At 36.9% G+C, this 24,663-nt stretch overlaps 1 long non-coding RNA gene across 1 annotated transcript; it reads left to right on the top strand.

Annotated features, from left to right (window-relative positions):
- Window positions 1-2,348: 2,348 nt before the first annotated feature.
- LOC122198658 lies at window positions 2,349-22,864 on the top strand. The gene is made up of 3 exons (XR_006193087.1): window positions 2,349-2,475; window positions 2,777-2,895; window positions 22,765-22,864. It is a non-coding gene; the product is annotated as an uncharacterized LOC122198658 (long non-coding RNA).
- The last annotated feature ends 1,799 nt before the right edge of the window (window positions 22,865-24,663 follow it).

Below are 24,663 nucleotides of genomic sequence, written 5' to 3' on the forward strand. Positions count from 1 at the left end.
TGTACCGATAACATAGTCGATTCACATATATCTTTTATGTTCTGTTTATTATATACTCTATTCTTACAATAAAGTAAGCTAGAGAAAAGAAAACGTTATTAAGAAAATCATAAGTGGTGTGCCTGGGTGACTCAGTCGGTTAAGCATCTTGATTTTGGCTCAGGTCATGATCTCACAGATCCTGAGATCTTTCATGTGAGGATCCTCTCTCTTTCTCCCTCTCTCTCTCTGCCCCTTCCCTGCTCATGCTCTCTCTCTCTCTCTCCAAATAAATAAACTTAAAAAAAAAAACCAGAAGGAAAATATGTTTACAGTACTGTATTATATTTATTGAAAAAACTCTGTGTATAAATGGATCCTGAGGTTCGAACCTGCGTTCAAAAGTCAACTCTACTATGTGTCTTACGAGGACTCACCTCACCTGCCCACCTTTAGTATCTCTCTGACTTCCTTTTTCTCCTCCTCGTTCCCTCTACTTGAGCCACACTCACCTCATTGCTGCTGTTGGTGCACAGCAGGCATACTCTACCTTCAGGCCTTTGTTCTAGCTCTTTTCCAAGCGGGCCGTCTCTGTGAATACTCCTCTCCTTCCAGTCTCTGCTCAGATCTCACATTGTCAAAATAGCCTAGCCTGACAACTCTATTTAAAACTGCAGCCCACCCGCACGTTTCCTTACACCCACTATTTCCAGTTCCCCTGGGCCTGCTCCAGGCTGCATGTCTTCAAGAACTTAGGATTTTTAAACATATTACAGAACATACTTGTTTTATTACATCTGTTGCGTCTTGCCAGGCTTACTTGCCCTCTCTCCCACTCCCCTTGCTTCCCGCACCTTCTAGAATGTAAACTGTTACAGGCCAAAGGATCTTTTTGAGGTGATTGGTATATGGTAGATAGCCAATAACTGATGAAGGAAGAAATGAATACATAATCGTAACTAAAATAGTAACATACCCGTGACGTACTCTTTTGCAGCCAGTGATAAACGGTTAGCGTTTCCAATTTAGCAATCCACTGTGTCCATCTCATCACATAAATAAATATTCCTTGACATGGTTATATCCCTGGAAGTTTTTGATTTCAAACAGTTTCTGTAAGCATTATTTAGCTCAAACACTAGTAAAGAATTAAAGTGAGACTGGGGGAAGGGCCGACTGTGCTCCATTCATTACATTTTTTCCTATGTGTTTGTTGAGTGAATGAATATATATTATAGAAAAGCAAATACTATATATTTATATACATTTCATATAATAGGATGTAATTTCATTGTTATATATTCTTATGTAACACTATTATGTGAAAAAGAAAATGGTGGTAGAGAAGCTGAGGGAATAAAAAATCTGGATTATATATTGAAATAATAACCTTGCAGACAGAAAGCATGGATGACTTAAACTTTTTTCTTCCCAGTCATTGGTGTATGGTAGAACCTCTCTCTAGCTCTGTTTGGGGTCACCCCTTCCTCAGGCAGTGGCTGCTACTTCTCTTGGAAGTGTCTGTGACAGCAGCTGGTCCCCTCCCTACAGGAGAGCCAAGCAGCTCTTCTCTTCCTCCTGGCCCCTGCCCTTGCTTCTGTGGGGGACTGTTCCTCTGGTTGATGGTGGAATGACTCCAGGCTAAAATGCACTTTTTATTCTTAGATCTCGTTTTCAGGTTTCGGAGGGAAATTGCATGTCATGGGGGGACTAAGAGGCAAAGGCCCTTGTGACGAATGGAAAGAAAGAAGCCTATTTTGTCCTTAGTCTTTTTCTTTGTTTCTTGGTCTGGCTTATTCTCCCTTATCCATTGTCCTTTTGCTGACCATTGTGGTTGGACGACCACCTAGAGCTTTTTCATCTACTAACCAGCATGGTTCACACATTCCAAATGACAGCAGAGATGTTAGGAAACTAGATCTCGAAGAGGGGGAAATGGTCAGTCTTTCTTATTGTTCTTCTCTGGCATTTGTGTTGTTTTGAATTATTCTTTCTCTCTAGTTATCCTGGGAGACGGTGAGTGTTAAGGGCCTTACATTTTGACTTCAAGTGAAGTCAGAAAAGTCATCTTCTATTTTCAGAAATGAATTTTTAAAAAATGAAGCTTTCTGAAGTGTACATTACTCTTTTCATTAGAAAAAGGAAAAGTTCCAAGAAGGCTGGTAGGCTGGATGCCTTAAAGAGGAACTTCAACGGAGATGCCAGATAAAAGTACAATAAGAATTTCTTATGGCTTAAATAACTGAAGAGTAAGAGGCATCTATTGTTACTATCCTGTCCATCTTTTTCTCTTTATCTTCTCTATGTTGTGTATCCATCATCTTTTTTTAAAAACTGTATTTCAAAACCCATTACATCTTTCAGCCCAAAGAGATTTCTGAGAAGTCCTGTTTGTATGGAAAGATGGATTTACATAGTAAAATGCAATTCATAAAGATAATTTGAACATAAAGTAGACTACAAGAGTGTCTTTTCTGGAGCTGGAAGATGAATTTGGTAAGTCTGACATATATGCATAAATATTATGTAACATGTATTTGTGAGAAATGAGAGTAGATATCAATATTCTTTCTGAATAGTCCAGATAATGAGAAAAGAAGTAGAGGAGAGAAAAACCCACTAGAAATAAGAAGATTTAATTTCAAGTGTAATCAGAAGAAATATGCCAAGTAATTCATCACTAATTCCAATAGTCAAGAAAAATGTAGGAAAAGCCCTAGGAAGCATAATTAGCTATGCAGAAGGTTGAAACATTTGTAAAATGTCACAATTATAAATTACCATTTTTTCCCCCAAGAGACCTGAGAAATGCTTCATCAACAAATCCCAGAAGTCTTTTCAGCAAGTCTCAAGAGGAAATACTCTCATTTGATGCAGGACTTCTCACCTAGAGAGAGAAGTGGCTGACTGTGGAAGGTTTGTTTCATATTTTTTGAAAAGCTTTCTGGAAGTCTGCCACTTACACTTTCTGAGCTTCATTTCCTCTTCATGAAAAATGGGAGGAACTGTACCTGTCACCCGTTTGTCTCCCAAGGGTGTTGTAGAGCATCTACAGGAAGTCCATTTACCCACAATCCTGTGCTATGAATGACAGGCCAATGGGCCTCTCTGGCCCAATAATGTGTTCCTGGTTTCTTCTGCCTCAGGGAAGGGAGTGTCTTATTATCCCCTAACCTCCTATTGATAATATTTATTTGATACAGTTCAGACAGCTCTTGATTGAATATAGAACTCAAAAATTTATCTTAGGTGGAATCTTGACCGAAGGACCCATTTCTAGGCCCGGCTGCCCTAAGCCCTCTTCACAAAGCATGCTGGGAATGGATCAAAAGTTCTGATCTCTGTGGTTTCTGGGTATGATCAGGGCTCTTCCTTGCTGTCTCTGGTTATGTCTGAGACTATCTAGGTGGATTTTCTTAGGGTAGGGGGTTGGGGTGGTCTAAGACTGTGGAGTGTTTTTTATTTCCTAAATTTTTCTTTCTGGTGCTTATAGGCCAATGGGAGTCTTACCCCAGTGGCTTTGGATAGCAGGCAGGGGGAAATTTACCTTCCTGTTCCTACAGCTACATTAAGAGGAAAAAGCTCTGTGGTGTTCGGGGTGGAAGTTGGCTTCGGTTTTCCCTGAGGGACAATACTGTCAATGATGATTAGATTCTGTGGGCCTATTAATAACAATACAACTCATCTATGGTATGGGTTAAGTGGACTTCTGTGAGCTGTAATACACTGTCTCTAACGTTGTTAGAGAATAATGTATCCCGAGTTACCAAAAAAAGGGGCTTAAAAATGTTTGGAGGCCGACCACTTCTCAGTGGGGGCTAGGGGACTGATGATGTAGGACAGCCATAAGGGAGCGTTCAGAAAATGTGGTCCCAGTTGTCATTCACTAGAACTTGCAGATCTCAGTCACCTGAATGTAAGTGTCTTGATAGCTCTTCCTGCCTCTACTTGGTTTAGGAGGTTGAATGCATGCAATTCTCTAGTCAGGTGGAGAGGTTTCTTTTGTTTTCTATTCATCCCCCATCTGTGATTGCCCTAAGGTTTGCTTTCTTTTTTAACGCAGTGACATTTTATTTTTGTACTTTGGTAAAAGGATGATTTTTCTTTTTTAAAAATTTAAAGTATTAACTCATAAACGAATGCTGAATTTTCTTAGTTGTGCGGGTCACACTTTTGGAATCACCTTTGGATCCTCTTTTTCTCAGACTCCATATCCGATCTGCCGGCAAAGAACGTTGTCTCTACATTCAAAATATCTTCAGAATTCGATGACTTCTCGTTCCCTCAGTGTTACCAAGTCACTGTCATCTCTTGCCTGGATCTTAACTAGTCACTCTGCACACATCCTTTCCTCCTACAATCTATTTTGCTACAGTTGTCAGAGTGATCCTGTTAACATGTAATCACATCTTGTCCCATTTCTTTCTTTCTTTCTTTCTTTCTTTCTTTCTTTCTTTCTTTCTTTCTTTCTTTCTTTCTCTTTTTCTTTTTCTTTCTTCTTTCCCTCCTTTAATGGCATCCTGTCTCCCTGGCAGTAAGAGCCAAAGGCTTTCCTGACAAAGCCCTATGCAGCCTCATTTCCTACTCTCTGATACATGCCCTATCACCGGATACCAACTCCTTCAAATGTCCCTCCTTCACTCTGCTCTAGACACATAGTTCTTTAAATTGTCCAGGTACCCTCTTGGCCAAAACCGTTGTACTGGCTGTGCTTTCTGTCAGAATTTTTATATTTCCATATGTTCCTCACCTCCTTCAGGTCTTCTTAGATGTCACCTTCTCAATGAGGCCTTAACCAACAATCTTATATAAAATTTCAACCTCTGACCTCTTTGGAGCTTCCCACAGTGCCCTCCCTTGCTTAATTTTTCTCCATAGCCGGTAACACCATCTGCTGTCCTGTATCTTGTTTGTTTGTTCATTCATTTGTTCAGTGAAAAACAAACTTCATGGAGATAGGGATTTTTCTCAGTACCTGGAAAAATGCCTGGAACGTAGTAAGCACTAATGCGTATAATATATTTGTTGAGAGAATCAAAGTATGAATGAAATGTTTTTTTTTTCTTGATTCTATTGAAATAATCATATGATTTTTCCTCCTTAAATGTTAATATTGAGAACGGTATTAATAGGTTTTCTAATCAGAAACCAACCTATATTCTTGGGAAGAAGCACAGCCTGGTCATGTGGTATTATCTTTTAAATTAATTGCCAGATTCAGGTTGCCAGTGTTTTCTTTAGCATATTTTTATCTAAATTCACTAGTGATATTGCCCTTTCTTCTACACTGCCTTTGGCATTAAAGTTGTACTAGCCTCATAAAATGAGTAGGGATTATACCTTGTTTTTCCAGTCTCTGTAAGCATTTATATAAGATTGGACCAAGAAATACAATATATAGGCCTGTTTGTGTGTGTGTGTGTGTGTGTGTGTAAATATTGTGCATTGTTGCCTCCCTTTCTTTAATTAATGAATTTACTAGTTTTTAAAAGTTTTTCTTTTGATTTAGTTTGGGCAAAGTTTTCTATATATGTGGGTGTGTGTATATATGTATGTACATGTATGTATATGTACACCTATACATAAATGTATATGTATATATAGAATTTATGCACTTCATCTAAATGTTTGCAGTTTTGGGGAGAAAGTTATTCATAGTAGTCTCTTTTTAATCTCTATAATGATGCATCTGCAATGATATCTACTTTTTCATCTTAACATTTTTGGGGAAGGCTTCTTTTATTCTTTATCAATCTTGCGAGCAGTTTGTCAATTTTATTAATATTTTCCTAGAGCCAATTTTTAGTTAATTGATCTTCTTTCTCTAATTTTTTTTACCCTATTAAATTAATTTTTATTCCTATTTTATTATTTTATATCTACCTTCTTTTACTTTTATAATTTTGTTCCTTTTCTAACATCTTAAGTTGAAATCTTGATGAATTAATTTTAAGCTTTTCTTCTTTTTTTTAACAAACTAAATAATACAATTTTCATCAGTATTATTTTCCTTATAACTCAGTTCTGTGTTCTCTCTAATTTTTATTTCATGCTTTCTTCTAGTCTGAATTATTTGGAAAATTTCTTAATTTCATTTAAATTTAAAATATTTAAACATTTAAAACATTTAACATTTAAAAAATTATCTTTGTAATGTCATTTTAAAATTGCATTATGGTCCATATGAAAACAATGATTTAAAAATTGTTGAATTTTGCTTTATGAGTAACAGGTGCTCAACTTTTATATACATTTTCATGTTCTTGAAAAGGGTAGGTATTTTTTCATTGCTGGGTTCAGTATGCTTGATAAGTTCTTCTAAACATGCTTATTAATTATGCTGTTCAGATTTTCTATAATCTTACCATGTTTTGGTAAATACATAAGAATATAATATAACAATAACCAAAGTGTATAAAAATTCCATATACAATGCATATTATATATAATGTAAAATTCTTTATATAAAGTCTTTATATAATGTCAACATATTTTAGTTCTGTTGATTTTTGCTTTTAAATTGAAAGCTATACTTTAGATGTGTACATGTTTAAAATCTTTATGTCATTTTGGTGAAGTGACCCTTGTATTTTTAATTTAATTTTTATTTTTTAAAGTTTTATTTGTTTATTTTTGAGAGAGAGAAGGAATGAGCATGTGTGCAAGAGAGTGGGAGGGGCAGAGAGAGAGGGAGAGAGAGAATCCCAAGCAGGCTCTATGCTATTGGCATGGATGTTTAACTGACTGAGCTACTCAGGCACCCCTGGTGAAATGACCCCTTTAATTATGAAGTTTAATTTAATTATTTTTTCTAATAATGCTTTTTTGCTATACGATGATCTGATATTAATATAGCTACGGCTTGCAAAATTGTATATTTATAGTTGTCTATTATAGAGGAAATATTGGCAGCAACAACAATGTTTAACAAGTGGACATTGGCTATAAAAAAGATAATACATTCATATTTTGGAACACTATGCATCTATATCAGATGATATTATACATTATAACCTCCATTAAGGAAAAAGAAAATTTGGGACACCTGGGTGGCTCAGTCGCTTAAGCGGCCGACTTTGGCTCAGGTCATGATCTCGCGGTCCGTGAGTTCGAGCCCTGTGTGGGGCTCTGTGCTGGCAGCTCAGAGCCTGGAGCCTGTTTCGGATTCTGTGTCTCCCTCTCTCTCTGACCCTCCCCCGTTCATGCTCTGTCTCTCCCTGTCTCAAAAATAAATGAACGTTCAAAAAAAATCAAAAAAAAAAAAAAAAAAAAAGAAAAAAGAAAACTTGAAAGTAACTTGTATTATATTGATACTATTTTTGTACCTTCTAGAAATGCGTGTGAATATATGTATAGCAAATAGCCTGATGTCCATTAGAATGTCATTTTGGTTACATTTGAGTATAGGAATTATGAATGGTTTCTAATTTTTTTTTGTTTCTTTTAAAAATATTTTTCCATATCATGAATTATTTATTTTGAATAATCATGTGTAACTTTTATTATTGGAAATACAATATATCCTTCTATTTGATGAAAAAAGGTCTCCCCCATTATTCCGTAGTTTATAAACAGGAATTTTAGCCAGAGAAACCCTTACTCTTCAAAATTACATTTAAAAAAACGTTCATGATGCTTTCTTATATGCTGGGTAGATTTTTATTTTTAATTTTAATTTAAAGAATTATTGGGGCAAAGTACACAACTTTTGCCTTTTAACTATTTTATTTTATTTTGTTATTTTAAGTCATCTCTACCCCCAGCATAACTACTGTGAATTATATAAACTTTAATTTGTAAAACACAAATATTTGGGGAGAATAAGAAACTTTCATCCAATTTTCTTCAACAACTGTCATCATAAACTCAGAATGGAATGTAAAATAATGAATTTCAAAAAATCCTATTGTATGATTTTCTATTTCGAACGGGTATATTTTAGGAGGGCAGAGTGGAGGATGGAATCTTAGAAATAGAAATGTAAGGGTTTTTTTTGGAACCGTGAGCGGGTAGAGCAAAATCCCTTCAAGTTTGACCAGCTGGATGAACAGGTTATACGTAGAACACATTGTTTCATTAGCTTCCCCTCAGAGGTTAACAGATGAGCAGCAGCAACATAGCAATGGCACAAAACTGTCACTTGGTGGAGCTAGAATACTATGCAATTCCAATATACTTGTGCCGCGGGTTTCTTGGGAAAAAATGGTTTTACGACAAAATTCAAGACTAATACCCTCAATTGTCAAATACTGGGGTATATAACCTTTCAAGAAAACTTTTTAATGTTTTTTTTTTTTTTAATTGTGATCGAGTGTAAGTAAAGACCAAACTTATTGGGCTTATTAAGGGTCTTTTGCTTGTCGTAGTCAATAAGTTGCAGTCTTTTTATCAAGCAGGATGCAACGCTATGTGTAACCCCCCACCCCAGGAGTCAGTGAAGTAGGTATATCATCTACTGATTCAGTGACATCTTAGCACATTTCATATGGCTCCTAAAAGCTCACAGTCATTTCACTTGCTATGTCAATTACCGTGAAGTCAAGATGGGCTTTTAGGTAGCTTCATGGTGCCCGGAACAAAATGCTCAGTAGACGTTACACAAGTGTTTGTTGATAGATATCAGCCTTTGGGATTCGCTGGGCCAGTTGGAGATTTTAGGGCCACTCCAAAAATTGACCAGGCATTTAAGATGAAATTTTAGGGTGGTCATTAAATGAAGGTCACTATAGACTTCAGAAATCCTTCCCAGAAATGAATTGGACTCTTTTGAAGGAAAGATTCTGGATGAGAGCCTTTCTTAACTGTGACCTTTCTAAAATTGAAAAATCAAAGAAAATATTTATATTTATATTTATGTTTATGTTTATGTTTATATTTACATTTATATTTACATTTATATTTATATTTATATTTATATTTATATTTATATTTATATTTATATTTATATTTATATTTATGTGTGCATAGGCATAATTTTGTGCCTTTATCAAGGTAACATTTTGCCAACCTTTCCTCTCAGGTAGTGGGTATATTCCAAAAGGATTGAATCTAAAATAAGATTAATATCTTCCTTACTTAAGTGAGATCTTAAGTGAGATAAAATCATTGCATGCTTTGACTATATGGATGAGATGATGAAATTGACATAGATATGGAACATAACTGATTTATGAAAAAGAATAATGGAGGATTTTTAAAGATTTCTTAATTTTGCTTGGTTCGATGCTCTCATATCTGTATCTTTTCTTTTTTCTTGGAAGGCTTGCTTTTTTGCAGTGAGAAAGATTTCATTTGATGCTGTAGGTGACTCTATCTGGGAGAAGTGTGGAAATAGGCTAATAAGCTTTCTGTTACACATTATGAGGGTAGGTCCAGGCGTTGCAGGATTTGACCTTGAAGCCCTTTTGCAGTTTAGCGCTTTTTTTTTTTCCTTAAGAAAGATTTTATTTTTCTTTCCAAAACTAAAAAAAGAAAAACATTGACTATGGAAGTGAGCAGGCCAAATCTGGAATGGGAGTTTACCAATCCTTCCTTCTACCTTGTTGTTTTGCCACTCCTAACACGAGGTTTCTTCCTTGAGATCCAGGATAGATGCTCTGATTCCAGTCATCATAGGTATTTTTCAGCTATCAGAAAAGAGAAAGGGGCTTCTCTTTAAAGTCACTTCCAAGAAGTTAAAGATTTCCCAGTTTCCCTGGAAGCTTGTTTTTAAAGCTTTCTTTCTATTTTTTTTTTAAATTTAAATCCAAGTTAGTTAACATATAGTATAATAATGATTTCAGGAATAGAATTTAGTGGTTCATCTCTTACATGTAACACCCAGTGCTCATCCCAGCAAGTGCCCTCCTTGATGCCCTTCACCCATTTAGCCCATCCCCCCACCTAACATCCCTCCATCAACTCTCAGTTTGTTCTCTGTATTTGAATCTCTTATGGTTTGTCTCCCTCTCTGTTTTTATATTATTTTTTCTTCCTTCCCTTATGTTCATCTAGTTAGGGCTCTTTTATATAAAAGGACATAGAAATGCAGAATCAGACACAAGAGTCTGCATTTATTTAAAATTAGAAAAAAAGTCGCAAGTTGAAAACTTAGAAAAGTTGGGAGAAACCCTAAAACATCACTAGATCCATAGAAATAATTTTTTTGTCCATTAACTGCCAACACATCTGTGTAATAATTTTCCAGACTAGCTTTTGGCTCCAAATATTTGCAATCTTATTTCTTCTCTACAATGGATATAATTCCAGTGCTGGATACCATATTTATATCATTATATGACTTCTGTCTCTTACCTTAACAAAACAGTGCTGGATAATTCACTATAGTGGGCAGTAGGAATCTTTTGGAATCCTTTTGTGTGTCAGGAAAGCCAGTGATAACAAAACTATAAAGAGAAGTTACTGCAAACTACATAAATAACTCCCACTAAATTCAAACTAAATGTATCCCCAACTCAACATCTCAGGGTACTACAAGGGGTCCCATGCAAATGAGGAGCCCTGAAATATAAACTTTAATAGCTCCACTTGAATTTTACTCTTTAAAAATCATTCTATCATAATGCACCTCACTTGGTTAAAATGGTCATTATCTTTAGGGTAATTAAAAATTTGGAAACCACTAACACTCAGAACACTCACAAGTGAAGGGATGGTAAGTTTGGATAAAAATATCTTTAAAAATATTTCTCGTACAAATAGGAAGATACACATAAGGATGTAATTTCAAGATATTGTTATTTAAGAATTGTTTGTTGGCTTTAACAAAGAGTGCTGAAGGAAATAAAAACATGGGCTTAATTCTTACATATTCTTCTGATTTACTGTCATTCATTTTATATACTATTAAAAATATCATTAAAAATTTTCGCTTGAGGTGCCTGGGTGGCTCAGTCAGTTAAGTGTCTGACTCTTGATTTCAGCTCAGGTTGTGATCTTATGGTTGTGGGATCAAGCCCTGCATTGGGCTCCACACTGAGTGTGGGGCCTGCTTAGTATTCTCTCTCTCTCTCTCTCTCTCTCTCTCTCTCTGTCCCTTTGCCCTATCCCCCACCCTCTCTCTCAAAAAAAATTTAACTTAAAAGTCATAGACACTTTCCTATTATTTAATTTGTATTCTTAATCTATCAGAAATATCTGCAAGTCCATCGATAACATCCTTGGTTATTTCATGGAGCATATTCACATTATTGAAATAAAAAACCCCAAATCAAAACCAACATAGTTTTGTATCAAATGTGAAATTGCGCTTGGGTTCATGTTATAAGGACATCTCTTGACTCCTTAATAGAGCATCCTCTACACGTCCTCCCTTTGTTGAACATTAAAACTATGGTAATAGGATTGTCAACATTTATCAAGTGATTGCTCCAAGCCAGGCACCGCTCAGCTAAGTGCTTTATATGCATTCCATGTTTAATTCAAAAACAGTTCTAAGCAGTTCTATGAAGTAGGTACCATTTTGCTGATGAAGAAACTTGAGGTTTTAGAGAGTTTCTATGAGAAGCTTAGATCCATGCAGTTTGTTAAGTGGCAGGCCTGGTGTCTGACATAGACTTAAAAGAAAATCTACTTTGGGCATCTGGGTGGCTCAGTCGTTGGGGATCTGACTTTGGCTCAGGTCGTGATCAAGTAGTTGGTGAGTTTGAGTCCCACATTGGCTGGTCTCCAGCCCCGCTTCAGGTGAGCTCACACCCTGCTTTGGGTGATCTTGAGCCCCGTTTCGGGTAAAAACAGGAGCCCTACTTTGGGTGAGCCCTGCTTCTCTCTCCCTCTCTCTCTCTGCACCTCACTCACTTGTGCCCTCTCTCTCTCTCTCTCAAAAAAAATCTACTTTGCAGTACTGTCACAGAAGCAATGAAGGGACAGCAGGAGAGTTTGAAACTTGTAGATAGCAGTTGAATGACTACAGCTTTGAAAAGGAGAACCCCTATATTTAAGGAACAGTAGAGCACAGGAAAAGACAGTAGAAGTCCAGCACTGGAGTCAAACTGTGTGGGTTTGTATTCTGGCTCCACCATATTTACTGGCTGGTTGACTTTGGCAAGTTGCTTAACCTTCTCTGCCTCAGTTTCCCCTTCTGTTAAAAGAAGATCCAATGAGGTATGAGGATCTAATGAGGTGACATAAAGCATTTAAACCAGTGCCTGACAAAGTAAACCCTGAAAAAAGGTGTAAGTCATTATTGCCCATTAATATTGAATTTTATCTGTGTTTTGAAATAGAGTATGTGGCATGTGCAGTGCTAAGTAAACAGTATAAAACAATTTATTTTGTGTTTTCTAATGCATGTATTACTTCTTGAAGGACCCCCTAGGTATATTGGAGAATGTGTTGATAGCAATATCATAACACCAATATAAAAATGCATTTTTGTTTTAAAAAATGAAAAACACTTCCCAGGACGATAAAATTTTAAAAGTTTGTACCAGATTTATATTTTACTTTGATTTAAAGGATATTGCCACTCTGTGGAAGAATTTTCAGTCCAGGTATGTTCCTGTAGATGTTATGACTTTTCAAAGCTTATACTATTTATGTTATAAAATTATTAATATCTTGTAGCTCAGCAGAAACAGTAATATAACATAATGAGAAAAGTTGCATCTCCGCTCCTGATACTCTTAATAAACACATTATTCATTTTTTATTCAATCTAACTGCAAAGAGCTATATTGAAAACATTGCCAAAGGGTACGTTTCTATTTTAGGGTGACAGGGAAATAACTCCTGAAGACTCTCAGAAGTGAGAAGCAAGATATAAATTGTACAGTAGATGGAAAAACATAAAAGATTCTGATCTCTATGAATAACTGTATTTCCCAGAGGAGTAAACATTAATGACTTTAATTAGATTATAATTGCTCATGAGAGCGAGTTCTTGCAAGAGATAAAAATACCTGACAATGCATTATGACTGAACGTTCTTGTCGGCGCCCTAGAGCAGATTAATGGCAGTGCCATTTGGAGGCGGGGCATTCCCTAAATGTAAACTAAGCCCTTAATCAGTGCCGACATGATGAAAAGCCACTCTTCTAATTAGGTCAAATTCGATTCAATCTTGACAGTTTTGCATCACGTTGGGATTTAAGACAGCACTGTATCTGTGGAAGACTCTAGAAAGTTATTCCTTATGAATGTTTCTTATTTCACAAATGATATAAACAAATGAGAATTTGTGTGTGTGTGTGAGGGGGTAGGGGGAGTAGTATAACTTCATTTACTTGGAGGAACTGTCTTGACATAATCTGGTTTGGCCTTAGATTTAGGAATTTCCTTCTATTTCTTGGGCACAGTGTTGGAGTCTGTTTTCTCCTTTAGTCACCCTTGGTCCAGGGGACTGTTAAGAATAGATGCACTTTGCAGTTTCCTTAGGTATTAAAATGACTCAGTCACAGGCTAAAAATTTTAATCAAGGACTTTCAGGTTATTGCAAGAGCAGATAATATTTATTGACATGCCAAATTACTAAGTTTTTAAAAATGATTTCTTAATTTATCTTGTTTTTGATACTTAAAAAAAATTTTTTTTAATGTTTAGAGAGAGAGAGAGTCAGAGCATGAGTGGGGGAGGGGTAGAGGGAGACACATACAGAATCCAAAACAGACTCCAGGCTCTGAGCTGTCAGCACAGAGCCTGATGCAGGGCTTGAACTCATGAACCACGAGACACGACCTGAGCTGGAGTTGGACGCTCAACCAACTGAGCCACCTAGGCACCCCTCATGGATTATGTTTTTAAATCCTTCTAGTAGTCTGGGCCTGGGCTAATCATTTTGCATAACGGAATTACTGAGATTTTGTAATGAATCTGTCACTGGACTTAACCGTATCTCACTATGCTGAGCCCAGTTTCCTGTGATACATTTCACAGCTTATTAAGTTCTTCCAAAGCCACAGATTCCACGTTCAACACAAATCAGTCAGGTAATAGAAGTCAGTGAGGCAGATGAGGGAAGGGTGTGGTGGGTTGGAGGTACAGCCTCTGTCTGGTAGGGACCGCAGATACTCGGCCATGCGGTTTGTGGTGCCCACTGGACCTCATGAGTAAAAAGATCTGGAAATCTGTTTTTATGTAAAGTCTTTGAGGGTTAAATGTTAGCAATTAATTAAAAGAAGAACTTAGTACACCAATTATACCAGTGTCTGCTATCCTTCTATGACATCTATATAAGAAATTTGAAAAAAAAAAAAAACAAAACAACCCACCTTAAACCTATCAATCTCTGTTATATTCCTTTGCCACACTACAGGCCAGAGCTGAAATGCGTTTGAAGAGAAGCTATCCAAACCAACATATTGGTCTAGCATCATATTCTACTATGCATTTTACTTCCAGGTATTTTCTAAGATTAATGAAGTTGTACTTCAGTTACCTATGTTTTTATGTGACAAACAGTACAACACAGTAGTGATAATGAGCCATATTCAAAGAGGAAGGATAAGCGAGAAATTTATCCCATTGATGAATATGTGGTTCTCCTGTTTATTTAAACCTTTGAGCGTCCATGCTGCTGGGTAGATTAAGGAACAGATGGGGGAGTTGTGATTTAATAGCACAGGGTTTCAGTGCCAATTCTGCCTCTGACTCCAGGTGCCCCTTGGCAAAAAAAGTCATTCTGTGCTGTAGTCTCTTGTTTTGAAAAGCCGCACAAAACAATTAAGACACAGTGCAAATACAAAATGGTATCTGAAAGCTTTTAAATCGTAGAGGATGTAATTTTGGATAAACCAATTTTTAGTATCATAAAAAGGATTTTACATACAGCTAATATGGGTGTGTGTACATAGAGAAAGGCAGACACACAGTCCTAATATCCGTGAAAATCCGTCTCAATTTGGAATGAAATTCTGCACCATGAATGTCTGACATGAATGTCTGACATAGACTTAAGAGGGCAAAAAGGAAATAATATAAAGGTCATGGTGAAGTTCAAAATTGAAAATGAATCAACAAGCAATGGGAGTAAATGAAGAATAAATTAACTTAGATAAAAGACGATACTGGCTAGTTGTTGGTAACGTATATTTTAGTTATTTCCAGAATTAAGACATCAACTGTTTATTAAAAGCAGTTATCTCCTTTCCAATCAATAGTGTCTACCTGCACTTTACTGATTGATTAATATTAATTTTGTAACATGTGACCTTGGAATGAAGTTCTTTTTTTTTTTCTCACCTACTGTGAGACCAGATATAAGTCAAATACAAGACCCACTTTAATTGGTTTGGCAGTGCGAATAAACATGACATTTAAGGGTTTGGCCTGAGAGCTCTGGGCTTGAATCCCAATTCTGCTTCCTCTGATGTAGGTACCGTTGGGAAAATACTTCACTTTCCAACCCTCAGTGTCCTTATCCACAACTGGAGACAACAATATTATTTCTATCAGGGGGTTCATCGCAATGTTTATAGAAAATAGTCGATGTTTCTGTGTTTACAACAGCACCAGACACATACAAATGCTTAGGAAGTGGTGGCTGTGGTTACTGTTACAAAGTAAGTGACCCCACCGATCCAGATCCATTCTAGTAAGTACAATGGGAAGGATTTTATCTTGATTAGTTTCCTCAATAAGCAGTAATAGAAACAAGGTAAAGAACTGACAAACTGTTGGAAAATACTGTCAAAAGGACATGCAGGATATGCGTTATTTAGCAAGGAATAGAAAGTCTGGTGTGTATCGTGGTATTTTAAATTATTTTATTAAAAAAAATTTCTTTAAGTTTATTTCTTTATTTTGAGAGAGCCAGAGACTGCATGAATGGAGGAGGGGTAGTGAGAGAGGGAGAGAGAGAATCTCAAGCAGGCTCCGCACTACCAGCACAGAGCCTGACACAGGACTTGAACTCACAAAACCGCAAGATCATGACCTGAATTGAAACCAAGAGTCAGATGCTTAACTGACTGAGCCATCCAAGTGCCCCTGTATCCTAGTATTTTCAATAAAATGAAAGAGGATTTGAAGAAGTATTAAAAAGATACTTCTATTTGTTTGCAGAGTGATTCAAAAGACTCACACACACATAGCTTGTATTAGGAGATATTTGGAATAAAACTGAAACCTGATGTGACACACTGAAATGAAACTATGTGATAATTTTAAGAACTTGTTTCTCTGGAGAGTTTGTAGTTCATATTTCTTCGGTGGATTGTAGACCTTGAAGGTTGTTATTGTTAACCTTAAGGTTAATAATTCCCCCAATATTTTATTTTTGTCCAATGGTAAAAGTAATATATTCAATATAAAATTTGAATAAGAATAGAGATGCTATTGAAAAATAATGGCTTGTGGATTAGAGTTAACAATTACTGTGGCATTTCCCCAGTGCCATTAAAAAAATAATAATTAGCAGTTGCACTTTCCACTTAGAATAACGTGAGCAATTCTTGGACTCCCACAAAGTTTTAAACTTTAGTCTTTATGGAAACATGAAAAGGAAACAAAGGCCGCTTGGCAGTAGGATGGTTGTAAGTTCACAGTGCATCGTTTGTATAACTAAATGTTTTCAAGCTGAGATTTGATAAAATGGTCTCTGAGACAGAGATCAGCAGTTTCTGTAAGTAGATTTGGCTAACAGTTTAATGTAGAAATATATGGTAACAGACTACACAGTCTGGACTATAACTTGGAAACAAATTCCAAGTCCAAAGCAATTTGAAGTTCACAACTAGATATTTTTGATATCATTGAAGAGCATACTTTATGAAAGAATCGAGGAAAGTAACCTCATAGGCATGTATTTTTGTGTTTCTGTAGGGGAGCTTCTTATCATAGAACTTCAGTGGGTCCATAGGCAAGACCACATTTAAAATGGCTGACATGCTTTGTGGAATGATGCATTATTATTTCAAATTATCTATGTGATAAGGGGAAAGTATTGGATCCTAAGAGTAACTTAAATGTACAAAACATGTATCAGATATGACAACACAATTGAACTAGAGCGTTTTAGCAAACTGAAGGGGTTAGACAAGTTATAGGACTAGGAACGTCTGTAAAAATCTATGAAACATGTCTATGGATAGAATTTGATTGACGGATAGAATAGTTGGTTGTAGAAAACTTGAAACATGTTGAGTAGTCAACATTTTTTGAGTACCTTTTACTATGTACTGAGAGGAAGGAAATGAAAAGAGTTGGCAAGAGGTAGACCAAGAGGTCAGTATAATCTATGGGTGGGAGTGAAATCACCGTGCAGAAGCATCTGAGGGCCTGCCATTTTGAATAAGGCTGAAGTTGCCAAACCAGTGGTAAAGAATGACTGTCAGCCAGTTGGTACTTACCCAGGCACTTGTTCTTATCAGCCTGAAAATACTGAAAAATATTAAATTCTAGAAGTGAATATGGATGTGTTTTAAGATGACTCTTTACCACCCCCTTTGCCTTTTTTTTGGTCTCTGCTCTAAATGGTCCAAGGACTACCTTCATGTACCACCTTAATATTTATATGATAAAAATTTTTAAAATGACTTTTTCACTAAGGAAAGTTTGTATAATTTTTATAAATTGGAGAACCAGTATCACCAGTCATAAATGTTTCATAACTTAAAAGTGAAAATGAAGGAAAAGAAGTATTAAAATCTGGCTAACTACTGTGGCTTGTGGAAGGCTCTCATTCTAAGGCATACTTGCTCTTTGTTAATACAAACATAAAAAATGCCCATATTCTTTCACCCAGCAAATATAACTTCTATGAATATATACTGGAGATTTGTTTATGACTGTACCGAGTGACCTATGTACAGGTTATCTATTGAAGCACTATTTGACCTACCAAAAGATGAGAATAAAATGCTTACTGATAGTGCTTAGTAAAATGTTATGATGCATCCACACAATAGAATATAACGGAGCTGTGGAAGATTTTATGTAGAGTGGATTGTTATGTGAAAAAAGATTCATTTGGAATATACACCTATACACACAGATCTTTATACACTTTATATTATATATTTTATGTATTATTTATTGTATATGTTATTATATATATTGTTTATCTACTATTGTTTATTATATGTATAGAATATCTCTAGAAAGGTGTATTAGAAACTTGTGACAGTGGTTGTGTTCTGTGGGGAGAAAAGGGTGGGCTCAGAGTGGAGCAGAAGGAATCCTTGCTTTTCACTGTTTATCCTTCTGGATACTTTAAATCACAGAATAGCAGTTAAAGAGCATAAGCTCACTTGCCTGGGTTCAAATCCTGGTTCTGCCGCTTACTAGCTGTGTCACCTTGAACAAGCTACTTAGTTTCTCTCCATCTCTATTTTTTAATCTATAGAATGGTGATATTAATTGTATTTACCTCATAGAATTATACTGAAGATGAAATAAAATATGTGAAAAGTGTTTAGAACAGTGCCTGGCATTTGGCAAGACTATATGAACATTTGCAGTTATTTTTATTGTTGTTCCATGTGCTTATTTGCTCAATTAAAAAAAACAAATACTTTTTTGGAAGAGCTTTCTCTAGCAAGAATTGATACGCCTTCTATACATGATAATCAGAAGGAATTAAATGAGCCAAAAGGAGAATAGCTGCCTCACTCTCATGTTTCATGTTAGGTCTGCATAGCTCCTAAGACCACCTTTGCTTTTATTAAAAATTTTTTTTTAATGTTTATTTATATTTGAGGGAGGGAGGGAGGGAGAGATTCATTGTGCCAGTGGGGCAGGGGCAGAGTGAGACGGAGACAGAATCCAAAGCAGGCTCCAGGCTCTGAGCTGTCAGCACAGAGCCCAAGCTGGGCTTGAACTCACAAGCTGTGAGGTCATGACCTGAGCCAAAGTCAGATGCTTAACCGACTGAGCCACCCAAGCGCCCCTGCTTTTGTTTTATTTTTTAAATCTCACTTCTAAAAGCTCTGCTTTTAGAACCAATAGGAACCAAATACTGATGAATATCCTTTCTGCATAGATTTGTCTTGTGTTCCATTTCTGAACACCTGGCTGTGAGGGTTTGTTTGTTTATTTAAGTAGGGCCTCATGCCTAGCACTGAACTCACGACCCTGATATCATGAGCTGTGGTCAGGAGTTGAACACTTAACTGCCTGAGCTACCTAGGTGCCTCTGAGTATGAGTATTTTTGTTATTTGCTTTTTTTTTTTTTTTGTCAGCTAGCATTCTCCACATTTTCTATTCTAGTGCTTTTTACCCTTATGATGAGGGACCATTGGAAGCTCATGAAATCAATTTAGTAGGTTAAAGAAATAGAAAAGAATAGAATAGAAAACACCAAGAATATTTACTTCACAGTAAAGCAAAGTACTGTTTTGTGAAATTTTGCCTCCTCCCCCTCCAAAAAAAAGTGTGAACATCATCACCTACTTCTGAAAACCCAGTGGCAATTTCCCAATATCCATGGGGATGATTGTGTAAGTTTCTAGCGTTGTGTGTTGGAGGGCGAAAGTCTTACCGAACTAGGAACCCCTGGAGCAAGTTGGAATCTCCCATAATCCTGCACCTGACACAACCATCCGGAACCCTAAACAGTCTTAGTGGCTCAAGCATCCTAGTGGCCTCAGGAAGTAAGGGGAGAGTGGGGGATGGATCAGAATGTATCAACCAGAGGTTTGGGTCAATTGGAAATAGGAAACTAAAGACCCAGAAGCTACATAAATTGATTGGTTCACTCCTGAAATGAAAATAGGCCAATTAGCCTGGCATGTTCTCTAGTTTTCATATGTTCTCAGTTTTTTTTTTCAATATATGAAATTTATTGTCAAGTTGGTTTCCATACAACACCCAGTGCTCATCCCAAAAGGTGCCCTCCTCAATACCCATCACCCACCCTCCCCCCCTCCCACCTCCCATCCACCCTCAGTTTGATCTCAGTTTTTAAGAGTCTCTTATGCTTTGGCTCTCTCCCACTCTAACCTCTTTTTTTTTTTTTCCTTCCCCTCCCCCATGGGTTTCTGTTAAGTTTCTCAGGATCCACATAAGAGTGAAAACATATGGTATCTGTCTTTCTCTGTATGGCTTAATTCACTTAGCATCACACTCTCCAGTTCCATCCACGTTGCTACAAAGGGCCATATTTCGTTCTTTCTCATTGCCACGTAGTACTCCATTGTGTATATAAACCACAATTTCTTTATCCATTCATCAGTTGATGGACATTTAGGTTCTTTCCACAATTTGGCTATTGTTGAGAGTGCTGCTATAAACATTGGGGTACAAGTGCCCCTATGCATCAGTACTCCTGTATCCCTTGGGTAAATTCCTAGCAGTGCTATTGCTGGGTCATAGGGTAGGTCTATTTTTAATTTTCTGAGGAACCGCCACAATGTTTTCCAGAGTGGCTGCCCCAGTTTGCATTCCCACCAACAGTGCAAGAGGGTTCCCATTTCTCCACATCCTCTCCAGCATCTATAGTCTCCTGATTTGTTCATTTTGGCCACTCTGATGTTCTCAGTTTTAATTTGGCAGTCTAATCTATTTTATTGTCTTCTGTGGAATATCAAAATATCAGACAATGTTAAAATTTCTTGTCATATGTTTTTGTTCATTCATTCATTCATTCATTCATTCAAGTTTGTATTTAAATTCCAGTTAATGCAGTGTAACATTAGTTTCAGGTGCAGAATTTAGTGATTCATCACTTTTATGTAACACCTGGTGCTCATCACAAGTGCCCTCCTTGATCCCCGTCACCTATTTAACCCATCCTCCTGCCCACCTCCTTTCTAGCAACTCTCAATGTGTTTTCTGTAGTTAAGAGTCGACTTCATGGTTTGCCTCTCTCTTTTTACCTGCCCCAAGCAATTCATTGGTAGATGAATGGATAAAGATCAGGTGAGATACACACACACACACACACACACACACACACACACACACACGGAGGAATATTACTCAGCCATAAAAAAGAATGAAACTTTGCCCTTTGCAACGATCTGGATGGAATTAGACAGTATTATCTAAGTGAAATAAATCAGTAAGAGACAAACACCATATGATTTCACTCATTTGTGAAATTTAAAAATCAAAAAAAATGAACAAAGGAGAAAACGAGAGGGAGGCAAACCAAGAAACAGACTCTTTACTATAGAGAACAAACTGATGTTTGCCAGAGAGGAGTTGGGTGGGGGATGGGTGAAATAGGTGACGGGGGTTAAGGAGGGCTCTTGTGATGAGCACTGGATGTTGTATGGGAGTGTCTAATCACTACACTGTATACCTGAAACTAATATTATACTGTGTATTAGCTAACTGGAATTTAAATCACAACTGAAAAATGAAACAGTAATAACAACGAAATGTATTTGTTAGTTTTATTTCTCTTGTGATTGTCTGTTCATGTCTCTTGTATAATTGACATTAGCACAACATTATTAAACTTTAGCCTCTATTTGGATTTCCCCAGTTTTTCCAGTGTTTCCATGTTTTTTTTTTTTCTCTTGTTTTGCTTGTCACGGCTTCTTGGTAAACTTGAGAACCACTTTAACACTTTTTAGGAAACGTCTTCCTGAGGTTTTGATTCGAATTTTATAAACATGTAGATCAATCTGTTAAGATTAACATCTTTGTGATACTGAGGTTTCTAATCCAGGACCATGGTGTCTATTTCAGTAACTAAGGGTTTCCGAAGCACTCTCTAGCCTTGCCATAAGCTATTCATTTCCCATTTTAAGTTTCTCCAATTATGTCTTTGGATTTGTTCAAGACCTCTTTCATGTCTCACTAACATTTTATAGTTCTCTTCATTTAGGAGCTGCACATTTTGTGTTAAAGTTATTTCTGGGTAACTAAAAGTTTAGGTAGATAATTTCTCTCTGCACATTATGATAATTTTGCTTTCTCCATTCAGATATCTGTACCTCTTATTTCTTCATTATGTTTTATTGACTTGCCTAGAATTTACAAGGTAATAGAATATAACAGAAATAACAAATAATAGAAAATGGTGATCTTATAATGCTCTTATAAAGATGAAAATGGTGATTTTATAATGCCCTGGGATATAGGAGGAGAACCAGAGAATGTGATGTTTTTGTAGGTCAAATGAAGAAAGAGTTCTGGGAAGAAAGGAAGGATAGACAGTGTGCAACACTGTTTATAGTTTAAATAGAAGGTGAAAGAAAATTATTCTTTGGGCTTATCAATTTGGAGGTCACAGGTAAATTTTGGTGGAGTGTACGGGGCAATGGCCTGACTGGAGTGCTCTAAGAGAAGAGAAGAGAGAATTTGGAGACACCAAGTATAGACAAGAATTTCCAGGAGTTTGCTTAAAGGGACAAGAGAAATAGGATTGTATCCAGTGAATAATGTGAGAACAAATATTATATTTTTTAGGTGGGGGAAGAATATGAAGATGCGGGACATAGCAAGTTTGTATGTTGATAGAAATAACCCAGGAGGGAGACAAAAGAGATGCAGGGAAAAGAAGGAAGAATCACTGGAGAAATATCTTGGGGGGCCATGCATGTGATTTACAAGCGTAGGGGCTCGCCATCGATAGGAGTTGGATAGTTCATCTGGGAAGGCAGAGTTTATGGACATAGATGTTGGTAGGTAGGTAAATATGGTGGGAGAGTTTGTGCAAGTTCTTTTCTGATTCTTTCTGTTTTTTCATTCAGCTAAGTATGAGGACAGGCAGGAGGTGGTATAATTTGAAGCAAGAACAGAAGATGTGAAGTAGAGGGCCAGGAAAGTAGGGAAGCAGATAAGCAATGGGCATGAGGTATTATTAGTTCATTCCATGGAGGGCCTTCTGGAGTTAGTGGGAAAGAACTTAAATTGAGCCTGGTAAGTCTGGTTGAGTGATTTTCTCTATCACCTTTCAGATGCACAAGACAGTGGCAGCATTAATGCGTTTACTCAAGGTTGGAGATTTTCCAGGCAATAAAATAAAACAAAAGGGCAAAGGAGTGATTGACGATGTAATTTAAGGTAAGGGGAGAAATGAGAACATGAGGGGGTTGAAAGTGAAAAGGATTAATGGATTCTCAGTTGATCAACAAATCAAATGATCAACTATGTCTTTGTTTTTTATTCTGTTTGGAATATATGTTGAAATATGAGGGTCATCAAAATTCTCAGGCCGCTGCTTAGACAGAATATCAGTCACTCAGTAAAGGACCTCTGTCTAGTTCTGTTTGATGAGGACTTGGGTCTATGAACTGGGCTCAGGCAATATAGTCCCTAGTTTTAACATTTGAACCCATAGAACTAATGTCTCATAAGGGAAATAAATCTGGAAATTCATCTCTGAATGATAAACTATTTTAAAAAGGTTTCAGAATAACATATTAAGAAACAAATCTCACACATGATCAATGAATAGTGTATACATTTCAGCTGTCCAAGAGAAAAGAGAGGCTTTGAGTGAAGAAAGTCTGAAACAGAAATAAATGTAGAGGGGCACCTGGGTGGCTCGGTTAGTTGAGCAGCCAACTCTTGATTTTGGCTCGGGTCATGATCTCACAGTTCATGAGTTTGAGCATGATGTTGGGCTCCGCCCTGGGCACGGAGCTTCCTTGAGATCCTTTCTCCCTCTCCCTCTCCCTCCCTCTCCCTCTCTCTCCCCCTCTCTCCTCCTCTCTCCCTCTCTCTCCCCCTCTCTCCCTCTCTCTCCCCCTCTCTCCTTCTCTCTCTCCCTCTCCCTCCCTCTCCCTCCCTCTCCCTCTCTCTCTCCCCCTCCCTCCCTCCCTTTGTCCCCCTCTGTCCCCCTCTGTCCCCCTCTGTCTCCCTCTGTCTCCCTCTCTATCCCTCTCCCTCTGTCTCCCTCTCTTTCCCTCTCCCCCTTTACCCCTCCCCCATTCACACACTCTTAAATAAATAAACATAAATAAATAAATAAATAAATGTAGAACATTAGAAAGAACAGAAAAATCAGTCTTTGGAAAATAAGAAGCAGAGGTAAGTGTGCTCTATATATTTGTATTTGGATCTGTATGTCCTTGTGTTAGGTAGGTAAGAAGAGGGTATATGTAGAGGTGGTGAAATGATCAGCCAGGGCAAACAGAGTGGGTAGAAATCCATCCTACAGGGGATCTTGTAAGAATTCAGGCTACCTTCTCATTCAATTAGATTTACCCCTGGGAGTGTGGAGGCAATAAGATGAAAAAGGGGGATGAGTTTCAACAGGGTGTTACCCAGTATATCTTGTGTATATCTCATAACCTCACAAAGAGAGAATTAACATTTGGGAGCTAGCCAAAAAATAGAATTACATATTTTTTCTTTATCTTCCTGAAGAAAGAAAGCTTCCTAGCTTTGCTAAATTTTGTGGAATTTTAATTAAGATACCAGACGTCTCAGACATAATTTTCAGGCAGCTTCTGGTAACAGTATCAATCTAGATGTTGAGCTCAGCGTAGTCAAGCCCATTTCTGTTGACTATAATACCTGTTTACTTTCAGTGCTTATGTTCTGCAAAAACAAAGACATGATCAATAATTATGGTAAAATACTTTAGTTTTGAATGTCATTGGGTCCACTGAATAATAAAAAAGTTATCTAATAATTGGAATTATTTCTAATAGGAGGCCTCCCCACCCTATCTTCCCTAGTACTTTTAGTCTGGTGAACTTTCTAGAATGCATATAAAACATGCTGCTAAATATTTCTGTCTTTAAGCTTTGATCTGGTAATTTTTTGGTATTGTATATGGAATCTAACTAGCAAGCTATTTGTATTTTATGGCTTTAACATTGAACTTAAATTTTTTAAAAAATATTTAT

This window comes from Panthera leo, chromosome C2 (genome assembly GCF_018350215.1).
Source record: "Panthera leo isolate Ple1 chromosome C2, P.leo_Ple1_pat1.1, whole genome shotgun sequence".
In the NCBI taxonomy this organism is placed as follows: Eukaryota; Metazoa; Chordata; class Mammalia; order Carnivora; family Felidae; genus Panthera; species Panthera leo.